The sequence below is a fragment of the Ranitomeya variabilis genome, chromosome 2 (genome assembly GCF_051348905.1).
Source record: "Ranitomeya variabilis isolate aRanVar5 chromosome 2, aRanVar5.hap1, whole genome shotgun sequence".
NCBI lineage: Eukaryota > Metazoa > Chordata > Amphibia > Anura > Dendrobatidae > Ranitomeya > Ranitomeya variabilis.
The window spans coordinates 1,105,399,296-1,105,417,650 of record NC_135233.1 but is presented as its reverse complement, the minus strand read 5'-3'; the positions used below and the strand labels follow the sequence as shown (position 1 = coordinate 1,105,417,650).

Sequence of the window (18,355 nt, the reverse complement as noted above, 5' to 3'; positions counted from 1 at the left end):
CACGTTCGCCTCACACGCGAAAGGTCCCCAGTTCGAAACTGGGCAGAAACAATGCGTTTTGACTTTCAATCCTTGATCTTTATTCCTAGCCTTGACCACAGCAACCTTTTTCGCTCCGTTTCTGTAGTGTAGTGGTTATCACGTTCGCTTTACACGCGAAAGGTCTCCGGTTCGATCCCGGGCAGAAGCATGCGGTTTCTCTTTATTTTGGTCACAAGTGTCTATTGTTGGTGTAATTAGCATCATTTTGACCCCTTTGCTTGTTTCTACATGCGTTTGCTTTTGTCAAGAGTGTGTGTTTTTGACAGTGTATAAGTTTTTCTAGTTCAAGTAACACCTGATAGGATCAAGGTGCGAAACCAGGCATCTACTTGCTTTTTCTCTTTCTTTTTGGCTTTTGGACAAAGGCATGCGATTGCTTTTTGCAAAATGGTTTTGTTTGCATGTTTTTTCTCTTTTTCACTAGCCTGACAAAAGAAAGGTTCCTTGGTTGGAAAGTGCACTTTGTCCTGTGTGAAGACCTGTTGAGTTTGGCTGGATCATTTTTTTCAATTTCATTTCGGTATGTTTGATCAGTTTGAGCTGTGCATGGAGTTTCTGTAGTGTAGTGGTTATCACGTTGGCCTCACACGCGAGAAGTCCCCAGTTCGAAACTGGGCAGAAACATGCTATTATTCTTTGTTAACAAAGCTATTGACTTTCAGTTCTTGATCTTGATTGCTTGTCATGAGCCCAGTAATGTCTTTTATCTAGTTTTTTGTATTGTAGTGGTTATCACGTTCGCCTCACACGCGAAAGGTCCCCAGTTCGAAACTGGGCAGAAACAATGCGTTTTGACTTTCAATCCTTGATCTTTATTCCTAGCCTTGACCACAGCAACCTTTTTCGCTCCGTTTCTGTAGTGTAGTGGTTATCACGTTCGCTTTACACGCGAAAGGTCTCCGGTTCGATCCCGGGCAGAAGCATGCGGTTTCTCTTTATTTTGGTCACAAGTGTCTATTGTTGGTGTAATCAGCATCATTTTGACCCCTTTGCTTGTTTCTACATGCGTTTGCTTTTGTCAAGAGTGTGTGTTTTTGACAGTGTATAAGTTTTTCTAGTTCAAGTAACACCTGATAGGATCAAGGTGCGAAACCAGGCATCTACTTGCTTTTTCTCTTTCTATTTGGCTTTTGGACAAAGGCATGCGATTGCTTTTTGCAAAATGGTTTTGTTTGCATGTTTTTTCTCTTTTTCACTAGCCTGACAAAAGAAAGGTTACTTGGTTGGAAAGTGCACTTTGTCCTGTGTTCAGACATAGAGGAAGACCTGTTGAGTTTGGCTGGATCATTTTTTTCAATTTCATTTCGGTATGTTTGAACAGTTTGAGCTGTGCATGGAATTTCTGTAGTGTAGTGGTTATCACGTTCGCCTAACACGCGAAAGGTCCCCAGTTCGAAACTGGGCAGAAACATGCCATTATTCTTTGTTAACAAAGCTGTTGACTTTCAGTTCTTGATCTCGATTGCTTGTCATGAGCCCAGTAATGTCTTTTATCTAGTTTCTGTAGTGTAGTGGTTATCACGTTCGCCTCACACGCGAAAGGTCCCCAGTTCGAAACTGGGCAGAAACAATGCGTTTTGACTTTCAATCCTTGATCTTTATTCCTTGCCTTGACCACAGCAACCTTTTTCGCTCTGTTTCTGTAGTGTAGTGGTTAACACGTTCGCCTCACACGCGAAAGGTCCCCAGTTCGAAACTGGGCAGAAACATGCCATTATTCTTTGTTAACAAAGCTATTGACTTTCAGTTCTTGATCTCGATTGCTTGTCATGAGCCCAGTAATGTCTTTTATCTAGTTTCTGTAGTGTAGTGGTTATCACGTTCGCCTCACACGCGAAAGGTCCCCAGTTCGAAACTGGGCAGAAACAATGCGTTTTGACTTTCAATCCTTGATCTTTATTCCTTGCCTTGACCACAGCAACCTTTTTCGCTCCGTTTCTGTAGTGTAGTGGTTATCACGTTCGGTTTACACGCGAAAGGTCTCCGGTTCGATCCCGGGCAGAAGCATGCGGTTTCTCTTTATTTTGATCACAAGTGTCTAGTGTTGGTGTAATCAGCATCATTTTGACCCCTTTGCTTGTTTCTACATGCGTTTGCTTTTGTCAAGAGTGTGTGTTTTTGACAGTGTATAAGTTTTTCTAGTTCAAGTAACACCTGATAGGATCAAGGTGCGAAACCAGGCATCTACTTGCTTTTTCTCTTTCTTTTTGGCTTTTGGACAAAGGCATGCGATTGCTTTTTGCAAAATGGTTTTGTTTGCATGTTTTTTCTCTTTTTCACTAGCCTGACAAAAGAAAGGTTCCTTGGTTGGAAAGTGCACTTTGTCCTGTGTTCAGACATAGAGGAAGAGCTGTTGAGTTTGGCTGGATCATTTTTTTCAATTTCATTTCGGTATGTTTGAACAGTTTGAGCTGTGCATGGAGTTTCTGTAGTGTAGTGGTTATCACGTTCGCCTAACACGCGAAAGGTCCCCAGTTCGAAACTGGGCAGAAACATGCCATTATTCTTTGTTAACAAAGCTATTGACTTTCAGTTCTTGATCTCGATTGCTTGTCATGAGCCCAGTAATGTCTTTTATCTAGTTTCTGTAGTGTAGTGGTTATCACGTTCGCCTCACACGCGAAAGGTCCCCAGTTCGAAACTGGGCAGAAACAATGCGGTTTGACTTTCAATCCTTGATCTTTATTCCCTGCCTTGACCACAGCAACCTTTTTAGCTCCGTTTCTGTAGTGTAGTGGTTATCACGTTCGCTTTACACGTGAAAGGTCTCCAGTTCGATCCCGGGCAGAAGCATGCGGTTTCTCTTTATTTTGATCACAAGTGTCTATTGTTGGTGTAATCAGCATCATTTTGACCCCTTTGCTTGTTTCTACATGCGTTTGCTTTTGTCAAGAGTGTGTGTTTTTGACAGTGTATAAGTTTTTCTAGTTCAAGTAACACCTGATAGGATCAAGGTGCGAAACCAGGCATCTACTTGCTTTTTCTCTTTCTTTTTGGCTTTTGGACAAAGGCATGCGATTGCTTTTTGCAAAATGGTTTTGTTTGCATGTTTTTTCTCTTTTTCACTAGCCTGACAAAAGAAAGGTTCCTTGGTTGGAAAGTGCACTTTGTCCTGTATTCAGACATAGAGGAAGACCTGTTGAGTTTGGCAGGATCATTTTTTTCAATTTCATTTCGGTATGTTTGAACAGTTTGAGCTGTGCATGGAGTTTCTGTAGTGTAGTGGTTATCACGTTCGCCTAACACGCGAAAGGTCCCCAGTTCGAAACTGGGCAGAAACATGCCATTGTTCTTTGTTAACAAAGCTATTGACTTTCAGTTCTTGATCTCGATTGCTTGTCATGAGCCCAGTAATGTCTTTTATCTAGTTTCTGTAGTGTAGTGGTTATCACGTTCGCCTCACACGCGAAAGGTCCCCAGTTCGAAACTGGGCAGAAACAATGCATTTTGACTTTCAATCCTTGATCTTTATTCCTTGCCTTGACCACAGCAACCTTTTTCTCTCCGTTTCTGTAGTGTAGTGGTTATCACGTTCACTTTACACGCGAAAGGTCTCCGGTTCGATCCCGGGCAGAAGCATGCGGTTTCTCTTTATTTTGATCACAAGTGTCTATTGTTGGTGTAATCAGCATCATTTTGACCCCTTTGCTTGTTTCTACATGCGTTTGCTTTTGTCAAGAGTGTGTGTTTTTGACAGTGTATAAGTTTTTCTAGTTCAAGTAACACCTGATAGGATCAAGGTGCGAAACCAGGCATCTACTTGCTTTTTCTCTTTCTTTTTGGCTTTTGGACAAAGGCATGCGATTGCTTTTTGCAAAATGGTTTTGTTTGCATGTTTTTTCTCTTTTTCACTAGCCTGACAAAAGAAAGGTTCCTTGGTTGGAAAGTGCACTTTGTCCTGTGTTCAGACATAGAGGAAGACTTGTTGAGTTTGGCTGGATCATTTTTTTCAATTTCATTTCGGTATGTTTGAACAGTTTGAGCTGTGCATGGAGTTTCTGTAGTGTAGTGGTTATCACGTTCGCCTAACACGCGAAAGGTCCCCAGTTCGAAACTGGGCAGAAACATGCCATTGTTCTTTGTTAACAAAGCTATTGACTTTCAGTTCTTGATCTCGATTGCTTGTCATGAGCCCAGTAACGTCTTTTATCTAGTTTCTGTAGTGTAGTGGTTATCACGTTCGCCTCACACGCGAAAGGTCCCCAGTTCGAAACTGGGCAGAAACAATGTGTTTTGACTTTCAATCCTTGATCTTTATTCCTTGCCTTGACCACAGCAACCTTTTTCGCTCCGTTTCTGTAGTGTAGTGGTTATCACGTTCGCTTTACACGCGAAAGGTTTCCGGTTCGATCCCGGGCAGAAGCATGCGGTTTCTCTTTATTTTGATCACAAGTGTCTATTGTTGGTGTAATCAGCATCATTTTGACCCCTTTGCTTGTTTCTACATGCGTTTGCTTTTGTCAAGAGTGTGTGTTTTTGACAGTGTATAAGTTTTTCTAGTTCAAGTAACACCTGATAGGATCAAGGTGCGAAACCAGGCATCTACTTGCTTTTTCTCTTTCTTTTTGGCTTTTGGACAAAGGCATGCGATTGCTTTTTGCAAAATGGTTTTGTTTGCATGTTTTTTCTCTTTTTCACTAGCCTGACAAAAGAAAGGTTCCTTGGTTGGAAAGTGCACTTTGTCCTGTGTTCAGACATAGAGGAAGACCTGTTGAGTTTGGCTGGATCATTTTTTTCAATTTCATTTCGGTATGTTTGAACAGTTTGAGCTGTGCATGGAGTTTCTGTAGTGTAGTGGTTATCACGTTCGCCTAACACGCGAAAGGTCCCCAGTTCGAAACTGGGCAGAAACATGCCATTATTCTTTGTTAACAAAGCTATTGACTTTCAGTTCTTGATCTCGATTGCTTTTCATGAGCGCAGTAACGTCTTTTATCTAGTTTCTGTAGTGTAGTGGTTATCACGTTCGCCTCACACGCGAAAGGTCCCCAGTTCGAAACTGGGCAGAAACAATGCGTTTTGACTTTCAATCCTTGATCTTTATTCCTTGCCTTGACCACAGCAACCTTTTTCGCTCCGTTTCTGTAGTGTAGTGGTTATCACGTTCGCTTTACACGCGAAAGGTCTCCGGTTCGATCCCGGGCAGAAGCATGCGGTTTCTCTTTATTTTGATCACAAGTGTCTATTGTTGGTGTAATCAGCATCATTTTGACCCCTTTGCTTGTTTCTACATGCGTTTGCTTTTGTCAAGAGTGTGTGTTTTTGACAGTGTATAAGTTTTTCTAGTTCAAGTAACACCTGATAGGATCAAGGTGCGAAACCAGGCATCTACTTGCTTTTTCTCTTTCTTTTTGGCTTTTGGACAAAGGCATGCGATTGCTTTTTGCAAAATGGTTTTGTTTGCATGTTTTTTCTCTTATTCACTAGCCTGACAAAAGAAAGGTTCCTTGGTTGGAAAGTGCACTTTGTCCTGTGTTCAGACATAGAGGAAGACCTGTTGAGTTTGGCTGGATCATTTTTTTCAATTTCATTTCGGTATGTTTGAACAGTTTGAGCTGTGCATGGAGTTTCTGTAGTGTAGTGGTTATCACGTTCGCCTAACACGCGAAAGGTCCCCAGTTCGAAACTGGGCAGAAACATGCCATTATTCTTTGTTAACAAAGCTATTGACTTTCAGTTCTTGATCTCGATTGCTTGTCATGAGCCCAGTAACGTCGTTTCTGTAGTGTAGTGGTTATCACGTTCGCCTCACACGCGAAAGGTCCCCAGTTCGAAACTGGGCAGAAACAATGCGTTTTGACTTTCAATCCTTGATCTTTATTCCTTGCCTTGACCACAGCAACCTTTTTCGCTCCGTTTCTGTAGTGTAGTGGTTATCACGTTCGCTTTACACGCGAAAGGTCTCCGGTTCGATCCCGGGCAGAAGCATGCGGTTTCTCTTTATTTTGATCACAAGTGTCTATTGTTGGTGTAATCAGCATCACTTTGACCCCTTTGCTTGTTTCTACATGCGTTTGCTTTTGTCAAGAGTGTGTGTTTTTGACAGTGTATAAGTTTTTCTAGTTCAAGTAACACCTGATAGGATCAAGGTGCGAAACCAGGCATCTACTTGCTTTTTCTCTTTCTTTTTGGCTTTTGGACAAAGGCATGCGATTGCTTTTTGCAAAATGGTTTTGTTTGCATGTTTTTTCTCTTTTTCACTAGCCTGACAAAAGAAAGGTTCCTTGGTTGGAAAGTGCACTTTGTCCTGTGTTCAGACATAGAGGAAGACCTGTTGAGTTTGGCTGGATCATTTTTTTCAATTTCATTTCGGTATGTTTGAACAGTTTGAGCTGTGCATGGAGTTTCTGTAGTGTAGTGGTTATCACGTTCGCCTAACACGCGAAAGGTCCCCAGTTCGAAACTGGGCAGAAACATGCCATTATTCTTTGTTAACAAAGCTATTGACTTTCAGTTCTTGATCTCGATTGCTTGTCATGAGCCCAGTAATGTCTTTTATCTAGTTTCTGTAGTGTAGTGGTTATCACGTTCGCCTCACACGCGAAAGGTCCCCAGTTCGAAACTGGGCAGAAACAATGCGTTTTGACTTTCAATCCTTGATCTTTATTCCTTGCCTTGACCACAGCAACCTTTTTCGCTCCGTTTCTGTAGTGTAGTGGTTATCACGTTCGCTTTACACGCGAAAGGTCTCCGGTTCGATCCCGGGCAGAAGCATGCGGTTTCTCTTTATTTTGATCACAAGTGTCTATTGTTGGTGTAATCAGCATCATTTTGACCCCTTTGCTTGTTTCTACATGCGTTTGCTTTTGTCAAGAGTGTGTGTTTTTGACAGTGTATAAGTTTTTCTAGATCAAGTAACACCTGATAGGATCAAGGTGCGAAACCAGGCATCTACTTGATTTTTCTCTTTCTTTTTGGCTTTTGGACAAAGGCATGCGATTGCTTTTTGCAAAATGGTTTTGTTTGCATGTTTTTTCTCTTTTTCACTAGCCTGACAAAAGAAAGGTTCCTTGGTTGGAAAGTGCACTTTGTCCTGTGTTCAGACATAGAGGAAGACCTGTTGAGTTTGGCTGGATCATTTTTTTCAATTTCATTTCGGTATGTTTGAACAGTTTGAGCTGTGCATGGAGTTTCTGTAGTGTAGTGGTTATCACGTTCGCCTAACACGCGAAAGGTCCCCAGTTCGAAACTGGGCAGAAACATGCCATTATTCTTTGTTAACAAAGCTATTGACTTTCAGTTCTTGATCTCGATTGCTTGTCATGAGCCCAGTAACGTCTTTTATCTAGTTTCTGTAGTGTAGTGGTTATCACGTTCGCCTCACACGCGAAAGGTCCCCAGTTCGAAACTGGGCAGAAACAATGCGTTTTGACTTTCAATCCTTGATCTTTATTCCTTGCCTTGACCACAGCAACCTTTTTCGCTCCGTTTCTGTAGTGTAGTGGTTATCACGTTCGCTTTACACGCGAAAGGTCTCCGGTTCGATCCCGGGCAGAAGCATGCGGTTTCTCTTTATTTTGATCACAAGTGTCTATTGTTGGTGTAATCAGCATCATTTTGACCCCTTTGCTTGTTTCTACATGCGTTTGCTTTTGTCAAGAGTGTGTGTTTTTGACAGTGTATAAGTTTTTCTAGTTCAAGTAACACCTGATAGGATCAAGGTGCGAAACCAGGCATCTACTTGCTTTTTCTCTTTCTTTTTGGCTTTTGGACAAAGGCATGCGATTGCTTTTTGCAAAATGGTTTTGTTTGCATGTTTTTTCTCTTTTCCACTAGCCTGACAAAAGAAAGGTTCCTTGGTTGGAAAGTGCACTTTGTCCTGTGTTCAGACATAGAGGAAGACCTGTTGAGTTTGGCTGGATCATTTTTTTCAATTTCATTTCGGTATGTTTGAACAGTTTGAGCTGTGCATGGAGTTTCTGTAGTGTAGTGGTTATCACGTTCGCCTAACACGCGAAAGGTCCCCAGTTCGAAACTGGGCAGAAACATGCCATTATTCTTTGTTAACAAAGCTATTGACTTTCAGTTCTTGATCTCGATTGCTTGTCATGAGCCCAGTAATGTCTTTTATCTAGTTTCTGTAGTGTAGTGGTTATCACGTTCGCCTCACACGCGAAAGGTCCCCAGTTCGAAACTGGGCAGAAACAATGCGTTTTGACTTTCAATCCTTGATCTTTATTCCTTGCCTTGACCACAGCAACCTTTTTCGCTCCGTTTCTGTAGTGTAGTGGTTATCACGTTCGCTTTACACGCGAAAGGTCTCCGGTTCGATCCCGGGCAGAAGCATGCGGTTTCTCTTTATTTTGATCACAAGTGTCTATTGTTGGTGTAATCAGCATCATTTTGACCCCTTTGCTTGTTTCTACATGCGTTTGCTTTTGTCAAGAGTGTGTGTTTTTGACAGTGTATAAGTTTTTCTAGTTCAAGTAACACCTGATAGGATCAAGGTGCGAAACCAGGCATCTACTTGCTTTTTCTCTTTCTTTTTGGCTTTTGGACAAAGGCATGCGATTGCTTTTTGCAAAATGGTTTTGTTTGCATGTTTTTTCTCTTTTTCACTAGCCTGACAAAAGAAAGGTTCCTTGGTTGGAAAGTGCACTTTGTCCTGTGTTCAGACATAGAGGAAGACCTGTTGAGTTTGGCTGGATCATTTTTTTCAATTTCATTTCGGTATGTTTGAACAGTTTGAGCTGTGCATGGAGTTTCTGTAGTGTAGTGGTTATCACGTTCGCCTAACACGCGAAAGGTCCCCAGTTCGAAACTGGGCAGAAACATGCCATTATTCCTTGTTAACAAAGCTATTGACTTTCAGTTCTTGATCTCGATTGCTTGTCATGAGCCCAGTAATGTCTTTTATCTAGTTTCTGTAGTGTAGTGGTTATCACGTTCGCCTCACACGCGAAAGGTCCCCAGTTCGAAACTGGGCAGAAACAATGCGTTTTGACTTTCAATCCTTGATCTTTATTCCTTGCATTGACCACAGCAACCTTTTTCGCTCCGTTTCTGTAGTGTAGTGGTTATCACGTTCGCTTTACACGCGAAAGGTCTCCGGTTCGATCCCGGGCAGAAGCATGCGGTTTCTCTTTATTTTGATCACAAGTGTCTATTGTTGGTGTAATCAGCATCATTTTGACCCCTTTGCTTGTTTCTACATGCGTTTGCTTTTGTCAAGAGTGTGTGTTTTTGACAGTGTATAAGTTTTTCTAGTTCAAGTAACACCTGATAGGATCAAGGTGCGAAACCAGGCATCTACTTGCTTTTTCTCTTTCTTTTTGGCTTTTGGACAAAGGCATGCGATTGCTTTTTGCAAAATGGTTTTGTTTGCATGTTTTTTCTCTTTTTCACTAGCCTGAGAAAAGAAAGGTTCCTTGGTTGGAAAGTGCACTTTGTCCTGTGTTCAGACATAGAGGAAGACCTGTTGAGTTTGGCTGGATCATTTTTTTCAATTTCATTTCGGTATGTTTGAACAGTTTGAGCTGTGCATGGAGTTTCTGTAGTGTAGTGGTTATCACGTTCGCCTAACACGCGAAAGGTCCCCAGTTCGAAACTGGGCAGAAACATGCCATTATTCTTTGTTAACAAAGCTATTGACTTTCAGTTCTTGATCTCGATTGCTTGTCATGAGCCCAGTAACGTCTTTTATCTAGTTTCTGTAGTGTAGTGGTTATCACGTTCGCCTCACACGCGAAAGGTCCCCAGTTTGAAACTGGGCAGAAACAATGCGTTTTGACTTTCAATCCTTGATCTTTATTCCTTGCCTTGACCACAGCAACCTTTTTCGCTCCGTTTCTGTAGTGTAGTGGTTATCACGTTCGCTTTACACGCGAAAGGTCTCCGGTTCGATCCCGGGCAGAAGCATGCGGTTTCTCTTTATTTTGATCACAAGTGTCTATTGTTGGTGTAATCAGCATCATTTTGACCCCTTTGCTTGTTTCTACATGCGTTTGCTTTTGTCAAGAGTGTGTGTTTTTGACAGTGTATAAGTTTTTCTAGTTCAAGTAACACCTGATAGGATCAAGGTGCGAAACCAGGCATCTACTTGCTTTTTCTCTTTCTTTTTGGCTTTTGGACAAAGGCATGCGATTGCTTTTTGCAAAATGGTTTTGTTTGCATGTTTTTTCTCTTTTTCACTAGCCTGACAAAAGAAAGGTTCCTTGGTTGGAAAGTGCACTTTGTCCTGTGTTCAGACATAGAGGAAGACCTGTTGAGTTTGGCTGGATCATTTTTTTCAATTTCATTTCGGTATGTTTGAACAGTTTGAGCTGTGCATGGAGTTTCTGTAGTGTAGTGGTTATCACGTTCGCCAAACACGAAAGGTCCCCAGTTCGAAACTGGGCAGAAACATGCCATTATTCTTTGTTAACAAAGCTATTGACTTTCAGTTCTTTTTTCAGATCTCGATTGCTTGTCATGAGCCCAGTAATGTCTTTTATCTAGTTTCTGTAGTGTAGTGGTTATCACGTTTGCCTCACACGCGAAAGGTCCCCAGTTCGAAACTGGGCAGAAACAATGCGTTTTGACTTTCAATCCTTGATCTTTATTCCTTGCCTTGACCACAGCAACCTTTTTCGCTCTGTTTCTGTAGTGTAGTGGTTATCACGTTCGCTTTACACGCGAAAGGTCTCCGGTTCGATCCCGGGCAGAAGCATGCGGTTTCTCTTTATTTTGATCACAAGTGTCTAGTGTTGGTGTAATCAGCATCATTTTGACCCCTTTGCTTGTTTCTACATGCGTTTGCTTTTGTCAAGAGTGTGTGTTTTTGACAGTGTATAAGTTTTTCTAGTTCAAGTAACACCTGATAGGATCAAGGTGCGAAACCAGGCATCTACTTGCTTTTTCTCTTTCTTTTTGGCTTTTGGACAAAGGCATGCAATTGCTTTTTGCAAAATGGTTTTGTTTGCATGTTTTTTCTCTTTTTCACTAGCCTGACAAAAGAAAGGTTCCTTGGTTGGAAAGTGCACTTTGTCCTGTGTTCAGACATAGAGGAAGACCTGTTGAGTTTGGCTGGATTATTTTTTTCAATTTCATTTTGGTATGTTTGAACAGTTTGAGCTGTGCATGGAGTTTCTGTAGTGTAGTGGTTATCACGTTCGCCTAACACGCGAAAGGTCCCCAGTTCGAAACTGGGCAGAAACATGCCATTATTCTTTGTTAACAAAGCTATTGACTTTCAGTTCTTGATCTCGATTGCTTGTCATGAGCCCAGTAATATCTTTTATCTAGTTTCTGTAGTGTAGTGGTTATCACGTTCGCCTCACACGCGAAAGGTCCCCAGTTCGAAACTGGGCAGATACAATGCGTTTTGACTTTCAATCCTTGATCTTTATTCCTTGCCTTGACCACAGCAACCTTTTTCTCTCCGTTTCTGTAGTGTAGTGGTTATCACATTCGCTTTACACGCGAAAGGTCTCCGGTTCGATCCCAGGCAGAAGCATGCGGTTTCTCTTTATTTTGATCACAAGTGTCTATTGTTGGTGTAATCAGCATCATTTTGACCCCTTTGCTTGTTTCTACATGCGTTTGCTTTTGTCAAGAGTGTGTGTTTTTGACAGTGTATAAGTTTTTCTAGTTCAAGTAACACCTGATAGGATCAAGGTGCGAAACCAGGCATCTACTTGCTTTTTCTCTTTCTTTTTGGCTTTTGGACAAAGGCATGCGATTGCTTTTTGCAAAATGGTTTTGTTTGCATGTTTTTTCTCTGTTTCAATAGCCTGACAAAAGAAAGGTTCCTTGGTTGGAAAGTGCACTTTGTCCTGTGTTCAGACATAGAGAAAGACCTGTTGAGTTTGGCTGGATCATTTTTTTCAATTTCATTTCGGTATGTTTGAACAGTTTGAGCTGTGCACGGAGTTTCTGTAGTGTAGTGGTTATCATGTTCGCCTAACACGCGAAATGTCCCCAGTTCGAAACTGGGCAGAAACATGCCATTATTCTTTGTTAACAAAGCTATTGACTTTCAGTTCTTGATCTCGATTGCTTGTCATGAGCCCAGTAACATCTTTTATCTAGTTTCTGTAGTGTAGTGGTTATCAAGTTCGCCTCACACGCGAAAGGTCCCCAGTTCGAAACTGGGCAGAAACAATGCGTTTTGACTTTCAATCCTTGATCTTTATTCCTTGCCTTGACCACAGCAACCTTTTTCGCTCTGTTTCTGTAGTGTAGTGGTTATCACGTTTGCTTTACACGCGAAAGGTCTCCGGTTCGATCCCGGGCAGAAGCATGCGGTTTCTCTTTATTTTGATCACAAGTGTCTATTGTTGGTGTAATCAGCATCATTTTGACCCCTTTGCTTGTTTCTACATGCGTTTACTTTTGTCAAGAGTGTGTGTTTTTGACAGTGTATAAGTTTTTCTAGTTCAAATAACACCTGATAGGATCAAGGTGCGAAACCAGGCATCTACTTGCTTTTTCTCTTTCTTTTTGGCTTTTGGACAAAGGCATGCGATTGCTTTTTGCAAAATGGTTTTGTTTGCATGTTTTTTCTCTTTTTCACTAGCCTGACAAAAGAAAGGTTCCTTGGTTGGAAAGTGCACTTTGTCCTGTGTTCAGACATAGAGGAAGACCTGTTGAGTTTGGCTGGATCATTTTTTTCAATTTCATTTCGGTATGTTTGAACAGTTTGAGCTGTGCATGGAGTTTCTGTAGTGTAGTGGTTATCACGTTCGCCTAACACGCGAAAGGTCCCCAGTTCGAAACTGGGCAGAAACATGCCATTATTCTTTGTTAACAAAGCTATTGACTTTCAGTTCTTGATCTCGATTGCTTGTCATGAGCCCAGTAACGTCGTTTCTGTAGTGTAGTGGTTATCACGTTCGCCTCACACGCGAAAGGTCCCCAGTTCGAAACTGGGCAGAAACAATGCGTTTTGACTTTCAATCCTTGATCTTTATTCCTTGCCTTGACCACAGCAACCTTTTTCGCTCCGTTTCTGTAGTGTAGTGGTTATCACGTTCGCTTTACACGCGAAAGGTCTCCGGTTCGATCCCGGGCAGAAGCATGCGGTTTCTCTTTATTTTGATCACAAGTGTCTATTGTTGGTGTAATCAGCATCACTTTGACCCCTTTGCTTGTTTCTACATGCGTTTGCTTTTGTCAAGAGTGTGTGTTTTTGACAGTGTATAAGTTTTTCTAGTTCAAGTAACACCTGATAGGATCAAGGTGCGAAACCAGGCATCTACTTGCTTTTTCTCTTTCTTTTTGGCTTTTGGACAAAGGCATGCGATTGCTTTTTGCAAAATGGTTTTGTTTGCATGTTTTTTCTCTTTTTCACTAGCCTGACAAAAGAAAGGTTCCTTGGTTGGAAAGTGCACTTTGTCCTGTGTTCAGACATAGAGGAAGACCTGTTGAGTTTGGCTGGATCATTTTTTTCAATTTCATTTCGGTATGTTTGAACAGTTTGAGCTGTGCATGGAGTTTCTGTAGTGTAGTGGTTATCACGTTCGCCTAACACGCGAAAGGTCCCCAGTTCGAAACTGGGCAGAAACATGCCATTATTCTTTGTTAACAAAGCTATTGACTTTCAGTTCTTGATCTCGATTGCTTGTCATGAGCCCAGTAATGTCTTTTATCTAGTTTCTGTAGTGTAGTGGTTATCACGTTCGCCTCACACGCGAAAGGTCCCCAGTTCGAAACTGGGCAGAAACAATGCGTTTTGACTTTCAATCCTTGATCTTTATTCCTTGCCTTGACCACAGCAACCTTTTTCGCTCCGTTTCTGTAGTGTAGTGGTTATCACGTTCGCTTTACACGCGAAAGGTCTCCGGTTCGATCCCGGGCAGAAGCATGCGGTTTCTCTTTATTTTGATCACAAGTGTCTATTGTTGGTGTAATCAGCATCATTTTGACCCCTTTGCTTGTTTCTACATGCGTTTGCTTTTGTCAAGAGTGTGTGTTTTTGACAGTGTATAAGTTTTTCTAGATCAAGTAACACCTGATAGGATCAAGGTGCGAAACCAGGCATCTACTTGATTTTTCTCTTTCTTTTTGGCTTTTGGACAAAGGCATGCGATTGCTTTTTGCAAAATGGTTTTGTTTGCATGTTTTTTCTCTTTTTCACTAGCCTGACAAAAGAAAGGTTCCTTGGTTGGAAAGTGCACTTTGTCCTGTGTTCAGACATAGAGGAAGACCTGTTGAGTTTGGCTGGATCATTTTTTTCAATTTCATTTCGGTATGTTTGAACAGTTTGAGCTGTGCATGGAGTTTCTGTAGTGTAGTGGTTATCACGTTCGCCTAACACGCGAAAGGTCCCCAGTTCGAAACTGGGCAGAAACATGCCATTATTCTTTGTTAACAAAGCTATTGACTTTCAGTTCTTGATCTCGATTGCTTGTCATGAGCCCAGTAACGTCTTTTATCTAGTTTCTGTAGTGTAGTGGTTATCACGTTCGCCTCACACGCGAAAGGTCCCCAGTTCGAAACTGGGCAGAAACAATGCGTTTTGACTTTCAATCCTTGATCTTTATTCCTTGCCTTGACCACAGCAACCTTTTTCGCTCCGTTTCTGTAGTGTAGTGGTTATCACGTTCGCTTTACACGCGAAAGGTCTCCGGTTCGATCCCGGGCAGAAGCATGCGGTTTCTCTTTATTTTGATCACAAGTGTCTATTGTTGGTGTAATCAGCATCATTTTGACCCCTTTGCTTGTTTCTACATGCGTTTGCTTTTGTCAAGAGTGTGTGTTTTTGACAGTGTATAAGTTTTTCTAGTTCAAGTAACACCTGATAGGATCAAGGTGCGAAACCAGGCATCTACTTGCTTTTTCTCTTTCTTTTTGGCTTTTGGACAAAGGCATGCGATTGCTTTTTGCAAAATGGTTTTGTTTGCATGTTTTTTCTCTTTTCCACTAGCCTGACAAAAGAAAGGTTCCTTGGTTGGAAAGTGCACTTTGTCCTGTGTTCAGACATAGAGGAAGACCTGTTGAGTTTGGCTGGATCATTTTTTTCAATTTCATTTCGGTATGTTTGAACAGTTTGAGCTGTGCATGGAGTTTCTGTAGTGTAGTGGTTATCACGTTCGCCTAACACGCGAAAGGTCCCCAGTTCGAAACTGGGCAGAAACATGCCATTATTCTTTGTTAACAAAGCTATTGACTTTCAGTTCTTGATCTCGATTGCTTGTCATGAGCCCAGTAATGTCTTTTATCTAGTTTCTGTAGTGTAGTGGTTATCACGTTCGCCTCACACGCGAAAGGTCCCCAGTTCGAAACTGGGCAGAAACAATGCGTTTTGACTTTCAATCCTTGATCTTTATTCCTTGCCTTGACCACAGCAACCTTTTTCGCTCCGTTTCTGTAGTGTAGTGGTTATCACGTTCGCTTTACACGCGAAAGGTCTCCGGTTCGATCCCGGGCAGAAGCATGCGGTTTCTCTTTATTTTGATCACAAGTGTCTATTGTTGGTGTAATCAGCATCATTTTGACCCCTTTGCTTGTTTCTACATGCGTTTGCTTTTGTCAAGAGTGTGTGTTTTTGACAGTGTATAAGTTTTTCTAGTTCAAGTAACACCTGATAGGATCAAGGTGCGAAACCAGGCATCTACTTGCTTTTTCTCTTTCTTTTTGGCTTTTGGACAAAGGCATGCGATTGCTTTTTGCAAAATGGTTTTGTTTGCATGTTTTTTCTCTTTTTCACTAGCCTGACAAAAGAAAGGTTCCTTGGTTGGAAAGTGCACTTTGTCCTGTGTTCAGACATAGAGGAAGACCTGTTGAGTTTGGCTGGATCATTTTTTTCAATTTCATTTCGGTATGTTTGAACAGTTTGAGCTGTGCATGGAGTTTCTGTAGTGTAGTGGTTATCACGTTCGCCTAACACGCGAAAGGTCCCCAGTTCGAAACTGGGCAGAAACATGCCATTATTCCTTGTTAACAAAGCTATTGACTTTCAGTTCTTGATCTCGATTGCTTGTCATGAGCCCAGTAATGTCTTTTATCTAGTTTCTGTAGTGTAGTGGTTATCACGTTCGCCTCACACGCGAAAGGTCCCCAGTTCGAAACTGGGCAGAAACAATGCGTTTTGACTTTCAATCCTTGATCTTTATTCCTTGCATTGACCACAGCAACCTTTTTCGCTCCGTTTCTGTAGTGTAGTGGTTATCACGTTCGCTTTACACGCGAAAGGTCTCCGGTTCGATCCCGGGCAGAAGCATGCGGTTTCTCTTTATTTTGATCACAAGTGTCTATTGTTGGTGTAATCAGCATCATTTTGACCCCTTTGCTTGTTTCTACATGCGTTTGCTTTTGTCAAGAGTGTGTGTTTTTGACAGTGTATAAGTTTTTCTAGTTCAAGTAACACCTGATAGGATCAAGGTGCGAAACCAGGCATCTACTTGCTTTTTCTCTTTCTTTTTGGCTTTTGGACAAAGGCATGCGATTGCTTTTTGCAAAATGGTTTTGTTTGCATGTTTTTTCTCTTTTTCACTAGCCTGAGAAAAGAAAGGTTCCTTGGTTGGAAAGTGCACTTTGTCCTGTGTTCAGACATAGAGGAAGACCTGTTGAGTTTGGCTGGATCATTTTTTTCAATTTCATTTCGGTATGTTTGAACAGTTTGAGCTGTGCATGGAGTTTCTGTAGTGTAGTGGTTATCACGTTCGCCTAACACGCGAAAGGTCCCCAGTTCGAAACTGGGCAGAAACATGCCATTATTCTTTGTTAACAAAGCTATTGACTTTCAGTTCTTGATCTCGATTGCTTGTCATGAGCCCAGTAACGTCTTTTATCTAGTTTCTGTAGTGTAGTGGTTATCACGTTCGCCTCACACGCGAAAGGTCCCCAGTTTGAAACTGGGCAGAAACAATGCGTTTTGACTTTCAATCCTTGATCTTTATTCCTTGCCTTGACCACAGCAACCTTTTTCGCTCCGTTTCTGTAGTGTAGTGGTTATCACGTTCGCTTTACACGCGAAAGGTCTCCGGTTCGATCCCGGGCAGAAGCATGCGGTTTCTCTTTATTTTGATCACAAGTGTCTATTGTTGGTGTAATCAGCATCATTTTGACCCCTTTGCTTGTTTCTACATGCGTTTGCTTTTGTCAAGAGTGTGTGTTTTTGACAGTGTATAAGTTTTTCTAGTTCAAGTAACACCTGATAGGATCAAGGTGCGAAACCAGGCATCTACTTGCTTTTTCTCTTTCTTTTTGGCTTTTGGACAAAGGCATGCGATTGCTTTTTGCAAAATGGTTTTGTTTGCATGTTTTTTCTCTTTTTCACTAGCCTGACAAAAGAAAGGTTCCTTGGTTGGAAAGTGCACTTTGTCCTGTGTTCAGACATAGAGGAAGACCTGTTGAGTTTGGCTGGATCATTTTTTTCAATTTCATTTCGGTATGTTTGAACAGTTTGAGCTGTGCATGGAGTTTCTGTAGTGTAGTGGTTATCACGTTCGCCAAACACGAAAGGTCCCCAGTTCGAAACTGGGCAGAAACATGCCATTATTCTTTGTTAACAAAGCTATTGACTTTCAGTTCTTTTTTCAGATCTCGATTGCTTGTCATGAGCCCAGTAATGTCTTTTATCTAGTTTCTGTAGTGTAGTGGTTATCACGTTTGCCTCACACGCGAAAGGTCCCCAGTTCGAAACTGGGCAGAAACAATGCGTTTTGACTTTCAATCCTTGATCTTTATTCCTTGCCTTGACCACAGCAACCTTTTTCGCTCTGTTTCTGTAGTGTAGTGGTTATCACGTTCGCTTTACACGCGAAAGGTCTCCGGTTCGATCCCGGGCAGAAGCATGCGGTTTCTCTTTATTTTGATCACAAGTGTCTAGTGTTGGTGTAATCAGCATCATTTTGACCCCTTTGCTTGTTTCTACATGCGTTTGCTTTTGTCAAGAGTGTGTGTTTTTGACAGTGTATAAGTTTTTCTAGTTCAAGTAACACCTGATAGGATCAAGGTGCGAAACCAGGCATCTACTTGCTTTTTCTCTTTCTTTTTGGCTTTTGGACAAAGGCATGCAATTGCTTTTTGCAAAATGGTTTTGTTTGCATGTTTTTTCTCTTTTTCACTAGCCTGACAAAAGAAAGGTTCCTTGGTTGGAAAGTGCACTTTGTCCTGTGTTCAGACATAGAGGAAGACCTGTTGAGTTTGGCTGGATTATTTTTTTCAATTTCATTTTGGTATGTTTGAACAGTTTGAGCTGTGCATGGAGTTTCTGTAGTGTAGTGGTTATCACGTTCGCCTAACACGCGAAAGGTCCCCAGTTCGAAACTGGGCAGAAACATGCCATTATTCTTTGTTAACAAAGCTATTGACTTTCAGTTCTTGATCTCGATTGCTTGTCATGAGCCCAGTAATATCTTTTATCTAGTTTCTGTAGTGTAGTGGTTAT

At 41.7% G+C, this 18,355-nt stretch overlaps 52 non-coding genes across 52 annotated transcripts; all 52 read left to right on the top strand.

Moving 5' to 3' along the window:
- The first annotated feature begins 117 nt into the window (after window positions 1-117).
- Window positions 118-190, top strand: TRNAV-UAC (transfer RNA valine (anticodon UAC)). The gene has a single exon. It is a non-coding gene; the product is annotated as a tRNA-Val (tRNA).
- Window positions 191-892: 702 nt separating this feature from the next.
- Window positions 893-965, top strand: TRNAV-UAC (transfer RNA valine (anticodon UAC)). The gene has a single exon. It is a non-coding gene; the product is annotated as a tRNA-Val (tRNA).
- A 574-nt stretch (window positions 966-1,539) lies between these two features.
- Window positions 1,540-1,612, top strand: TRNAV-CAC (transfer RNA valine (anticodon CAC)). The gene has a single exon. It is a non-coding gene; the product is annotated as a tRNA-Val (tRNA).
- Window positions 1,613-1,837: 225 nt separating this feature from the next.
- Window positions 1,838-1,910, top strand: TRNAV-CAC (transfer RNA valine (anticodon CAC)). The gene has a single exon. It is a non-coding gene; the product is annotated as a tRNA-Val (tRNA).
- Window positions 1,911-2,464: 554 nt separating this feature from the next.
- Window positions 2,465-2,537, top strand: TRNAV-AAC (transfer RNA valine (anticodon AAC)). The gene has a single exon. It is a non-coding gene; the product is annotated as a tRNA-Val (tRNA).
- An 86-nt stretch (window positions 2,538-2,623) lies between these two features.
- On the top strand, window positions 2,624-2,696 carry TRNAV-CAC (transfer RNA valine (anticodon CAC)). The gene has a single exon. It is a non-coding gene; the product is annotated as a tRNA-Val (tRNA).
- A 554-nt stretch (window positions 2,697-3,250) lies between these two features.
- Window positions 3,251-3,323, top strand: TRNAV-AAC (transfer RNA valine (anticodon AAC)). Its single transcript has one exon. It is a non-coding gene; the product is annotated as a tRNA-Val (tRNA).
- An 86-nt stretch (window positions 3,324-3,409) lies between these two features.
- TRNAV-CAC (transfer RNA valine (anticodon CAC)) lies at window positions 3,410-3,482 on the top strand. The gene has a single exon. It is a non-coding gene; the product is annotated as a tRNA-Val (tRNA).
- A 554-nt stretch (window positions 3,483-4,036) lies between these two features.
- On the top strand, window positions 4,037-4,109 carry TRNAV-AAC (transfer RNA valine (anticodon AAC)). Its single transcript has one exon. It is a non-coding gene; the product is annotated as a tRNA-Val (tRNA).
- Window positions 4,110-4,195: 86 nt separating this feature from the next.
- On the top strand, window positions 4,196-4,268 carry TRNAV-CAC (transfer RNA valine (anticodon CAC)). The gene has a single exon. It is a non-coding gene; the product is annotated as a tRNA-Val (tRNA).
- Window positions 4,269-4,334: 66 nt separating this feature from the next.
- Window positions 4,335-4,407, top strand: TRNAV-UAC (transfer RNA valine (anticodon UAC)). Its single transcript has one exon. It is a non-coding gene; the product is annotated as a tRNA-Val (tRNA).
- A 415-nt stretch (window positions 4,408-4,822) lies between these two features.
- On the top strand, window positions 4,823-4,895 carry TRNAV-AAC (transfer RNA valine (anticodon AAC)). Its single transcript has one exon. It is a non-coding gene; the product is annotated as a tRNA-Val (tRNA).
- An 86-nt stretch (window positions 4,896-4,981) lies between these two features.
- TRNAV-CAC (transfer RNA valine (anticodon CAC)) lies at window positions 4,982-5,054 on the top strand. The gene has a single exon. It is a non-coding gene; the product is annotated as a tRNA-Val (tRNA).
- A 66-nt stretch (window positions 5,055-5,120) lies between these two features.
- Window positions 5,121-5,193, top strand: TRNAV-UAC (transfer RNA valine (anticodon UAC)). The gene has a single exon. It is a non-coding gene; the product is annotated as a tRNA-Val (tRNA).
- A 415-nt stretch (window positions 5,194-5,608) lies between these two features.
- On the top strand, window positions 5,609-5,681 carry TRNAV-AAC (transfer RNA valine (anticodon AAC)). The gene has a single exon. It is a non-coding gene; the product is annotated as a tRNA-Val (tRNA).
- Window positions 5,682-5,758: 77 nt separating this feature from the next.
- TRNAV-CAC (transfer RNA valine (anticodon CAC)) lies at window positions 5,759-5,831 on the top strand. The gene has a single exon. It is a non-coding gene; the product is annotated as a tRNA-Val (tRNA).
- Window positions 5,832-5,897: 66 nt separating this feature from the next.
- On the top strand, window positions 5,898-5,970 carry TRNAV-UAC (transfer RNA valine (anticodon UAC)). Its single transcript has one exon. It is a non-coding gene; the product is annotated as a tRNA-Val (tRNA).
- Window positions 5,971-6,385: 415 nt separating this feature from the next.
- Window positions 6,386-6,458, top strand: TRNAV-AAC (transfer RNA valine (anticodon AAC)). The gene has a single exon. It is a non-coding gene; the product is annotated as a tRNA-Val (tRNA).
- Window positions 6,459-6,544: 86 nt separating this feature from the next.
- TRNAV-CAC (transfer RNA valine (anticodon CAC)) lies at window positions 6,545-6,617 on the top strand. Its single transcript has one exon. It is a non-coding gene; the product is annotated as a tRNA-Val (tRNA).
- A 66-nt stretch (window positions 6,618-6,683) lies between these two features.
- Window positions 6,684-6,756, top strand: TRNAV-UAC (transfer RNA valine (anticodon UAC)). Its single transcript has one exon. It is a non-coding gene; the product is annotated as a tRNA-Val (tRNA).
- Window positions 6,757-7,171: 415 nt separating this feature from the next.
- TRNAV-AAC (transfer RNA valine (anticodon AAC)) lies at window positions 7,172-7,244 on the top strand. Its single transcript has one exon. It is a non-coding gene; the product is annotated as a tRNA-Val (tRNA).
- An 86-nt stretch (window positions 7,245-7,330) lies between these two features.
- On the top strand, window positions 7,331-7,403 carry TRNAV-CAC (transfer RNA valine (anticodon CAC)). Its single transcript has one exon. It is a non-coding gene; the product is annotated as a tRNA-Val (tRNA).
- Window positions 7,404-7,469: 66 nt separating this feature from the next.
- Window positions 7,470-7,542, top strand: TRNAV-UAC (transfer RNA valine (anticodon UAC)). The gene has a single exon. It is a non-coding gene; the product is annotated as a tRNA-Val (tRNA).
- Window positions 7,543-7,957: 415 nt separating this feature from the next.
- TRNAV-AAC (transfer RNA valine (anticodon AAC)) lies at window positions 7,958-8,030 on the top strand. The gene has a single exon. It is a non-coding gene; the product is annotated as a tRNA-Val (tRNA).
- An 86-nt stretch (window positions 8,031-8,116) lies between these two features.
- TRNAV-CAC (transfer RNA valine (anticodon CAC)) lies at window positions 8,117-8,189 on the top strand. Its single transcript has one exon. It is a non-coding gene; the product is annotated as a tRNA-Val (tRNA).
- Window positions 8,190-8,255: 66 nt separating this feature from the next.
- TRNAV-UAC (transfer RNA valine (anticodon UAC)) lies at window positions 8,256-8,328 on the top strand. The gene has a single exon. It is a non-coding gene; the product is annotated as a tRNA-Val (tRNA).
- A 415-nt stretch (window positions 8,329-8,743) lies between these two features.
- Window positions 8,744-8,816, top strand: TRNAV-AAC (transfer RNA valine (anticodon AAC)). Its single transcript has one exon. It is a non-coding gene; the product is annotated as a tRNA-Val (tRNA).
- An 86-nt stretch (window positions 8,817-8,902) lies between these two features.
- Window positions 8,903-8,975, top strand: TRNAV-CAC (transfer RNA valine (anticodon CAC)). The gene has a single exon. It is a non-coding gene; the product is annotated as a tRNA-Val (tRNA).
- A 66-nt stretch (window positions 8,976-9,041) lies between these two features.
- Window positions 9,042-9,114, top strand: TRNAV-UAC (transfer RNA valine (anticodon UAC)). Its single transcript has one exon. It is a non-coding gene; the product is annotated as a tRNA-Val (tRNA).
- Window positions 9,115-9,529: 415 nt separating this feature from the next.
- On the top strand, window positions 9,530-9,602 carry TRNAV-AAC (transfer RNA valine (anticodon AAC)). Its single transcript has one exon. It is a non-coding gene; the product is annotated as a tRNA-Val (tRNA).
- A 225-nt stretch (window positions 9,603-9,827) lies between these two features.
- TRNAV-UAC (transfer RNA valine (anticodon UAC)) lies at window positions 9,828-9,900 on the top strand. Its single transcript has one exon. It is a non-coding gene; the product is annotated as a tRNA-Val (tRNA).
- A 717-nt stretch (window positions 9,901-10,617) lies between these two features.
- On the top strand, window positions 10,618-10,690 carry TRNAV-UAC (transfer RNA valine (anticodon UAC)). The gene has a single exon. It is a non-coding gene; the product is annotated as a tRNA-Val (tRNA).
- A 415-nt stretch (window positions 10,691-11,105) lies between these two features.
- Window positions 11,106-11,178, top strand: TRNAV-AAC (transfer RNA valine (anticodon AAC)). Its single transcript has one exon. It is a non-coding gene; the product is annotated as a tRNA-Val (tRNA).
- A 1,499-nt stretch (window positions 11,179-12,677) lies between these two features.
- Window positions 12,678-12,750, top strand: TRNAV-AAC (transfer RNA valine (anticodon AAC)). The gene has a single exon. It is a non-coding gene; the product is annotated as a tRNA-Val (tRNA).
- Window positions 12,751-12,827: 77 nt separating this feature from the next.
- TRNAV-CAC (transfer RNA valine (anticodon CAC)) lies at window positions 12,828-12,900 on the top strand. The gene has a single exon. It is a non-coding gene; the product is annotated as a tRNA-Val (tRNA).
- A 66-nt stretch (window positions 12,901-12,966) lies between these two features.
- TRNAV-UAC (transfer RNA valine (anticodon UAC)) lies at window positions 12,967-13,039 on the top strand. The gene has a single exon. It is a non-coding gene; the product is annotated as a tRNA-Val (tRNA).
- A 415-nt stretch (window positions 13,040-13,454) lies between these two features.
- On the top strand, window positions 13,455-13,527 carry TRNAV-AAC (transfer RNA valine (anticodon AAC)). The gene has a single exon. It is a non-coding gene; the product is annotated as a tRNA-Val (tRNA).
- An 86-nt stretch (window positions 13,528-13,613) lies between these two features.
- TRNAV-CAC (transfer RNA valine (anticodon CAC)) lies at window positions 13,614-13,686 on the top strand. The gene has a single exon. It is a non-coding gene; the product is annotated as a tRNA-Val (tRNA).
- A 66-nt stretch (window positions 13,687-13,752) lies between these two features.
- TRNAV-UAC (transfer RNA valine (anticodon UAC)) lies at window positions 13,753-13,825 on the top strand. Its single transcript has one exon. It is a non-coding gene; the product is annotated as a tRNA-Val (tRNA).
- Window positions 13,826-14,240: 415 nt separating this feature from the next.
- Window positions 14,241-14,313, top strand: TRNAV-AAC (transfer RNA valine (anticodon AAC)). The gene has a single exon. It is a non-coding gene; the product is annotated as a tRNA-Val (tRNA).
- Window positions 14,314-14,399: 86 nt separating this feature from the next.
- Window positions 14,400-14,472, top strand: TRNAV-CAC (transfer RNA valine (anticodon CAC)). Its single transcript has one exon. It is a non-coding gene; the product is annotated as a tRNA-Val (tRNA).
- A 66-nt stretch (window positions 14,473-14,538) lies between these two features.
- Window positions 14,539-14,611, top strand: TRNAV-UAC (transfer RNA valine (anticodon UAC)). The gene has a single exon. It is a non-coding gene; the product is annotated as a tRNA-Val (tRNA).
- A 415-nt stretch (window positions 14,612-15,026) lies between these two features.
- TRNAV-AAC (transfer RNA valine (anticodon AAC)) lies at window positions 15,027-15,099 on the top strand. Its single transcript has one exon. It is a non-coding gene; the product is annotated as a tRNA-Val (tRNA).
- Window positions 15,100-15,185: 86 nt separating this feature from the next.
- Window positions 15,186-15,258, top strand: TRNAV-CAC (transfer RNA valine (anticodon CAC)). Its single transcript has one exon. It is a non-coding gene; the product is annotated as a tRNA-Val (tRNA).
- A 66-nt stretch (window positions 15,259-15,324) lies between these two features.
- On the top strand, window positions 15,325-15,397 carry TRNAV-UAC (transfer RNA valine (anticodon UAC)). The gene has a single exon. It is a non-coding gene; the product is annotated as a tRNA-Val (tRNA).
- Window positions 15,398-15,812: 415 nt separating this feature from the next.
- Window positions 15,813-15,885, top strand: TRNAV-AAC (transfer RNA valine (anticodon AAC)). The gene has a single exon. It is a non-coding gene; the product is annotated as a tRNA-Val (tRNA).
- Window positions 15,886-15,971: 86 nt separating this feature from the next.
- On the top strand, window positions 15,972-16,044 carry TRNAV-CAC (transfer RNA valine (anticodon CAC)). Its single transcript has one exon. It is a non-coding gene; the product is annotated as a tRNA-Val (tRNA).
- Window positions 16,045-16,110: 66 nt separating this feature from the next.
- TRNAV-UAC (transfer RNA valine (anticodon UAC)) lies at window positions 16,111-16,183 on the top strand. Its single transcript has one exon. It is a non-coding gene; the product is annotated as a tRNA-Val (tRNA).
- Window positions 16,184-16,598: 415 nt separating this feature from the next.
- TRNAV-AAC (transfer RNA valine (anticodon AAC)) lies at window positions 16,599-16,671 on the top strand. The gene has a single exon. It is a non-coding gene; the product is annotated as a tRNA-Val (tRNA).
- Window positions 16,672-16,896: 225 nt separating this feature from the next.
- TRNAV-UAC (transfer RNA valine (anticodon UAC)) lies at window positions 16,897-16,969 on the top strand. Its single transcript has one exon. It is a non-coding gene; the product is annotated as a tRNA-Val (tRNA).
- Window positions 16,970-17,686: 717 nt separating this feature from the next.
- On the top strand, window positions 17,687-17,759 carry TRNAV-UAC (transfer RNA valine (anticodon UAC)). Its single transcript has one exon. It is a non-coding gene; the product is annotated as a tRNA-Val (tRNA).
- A 415-nt stretch (window positions 17,760-18,174) lies between these two features.
- On the top strand, window positions 18,175-18,247 carry TRNAV-AAC (transfer RNA valine (anticodon AAC)). Its single transcript has one exon. It is a non-coding gene; the product is annotated as a tRNA-Val (tRNA).
- The last annotated feature ends 108 nt before the right edge of the window (window positions 18,248-18,355 follow it).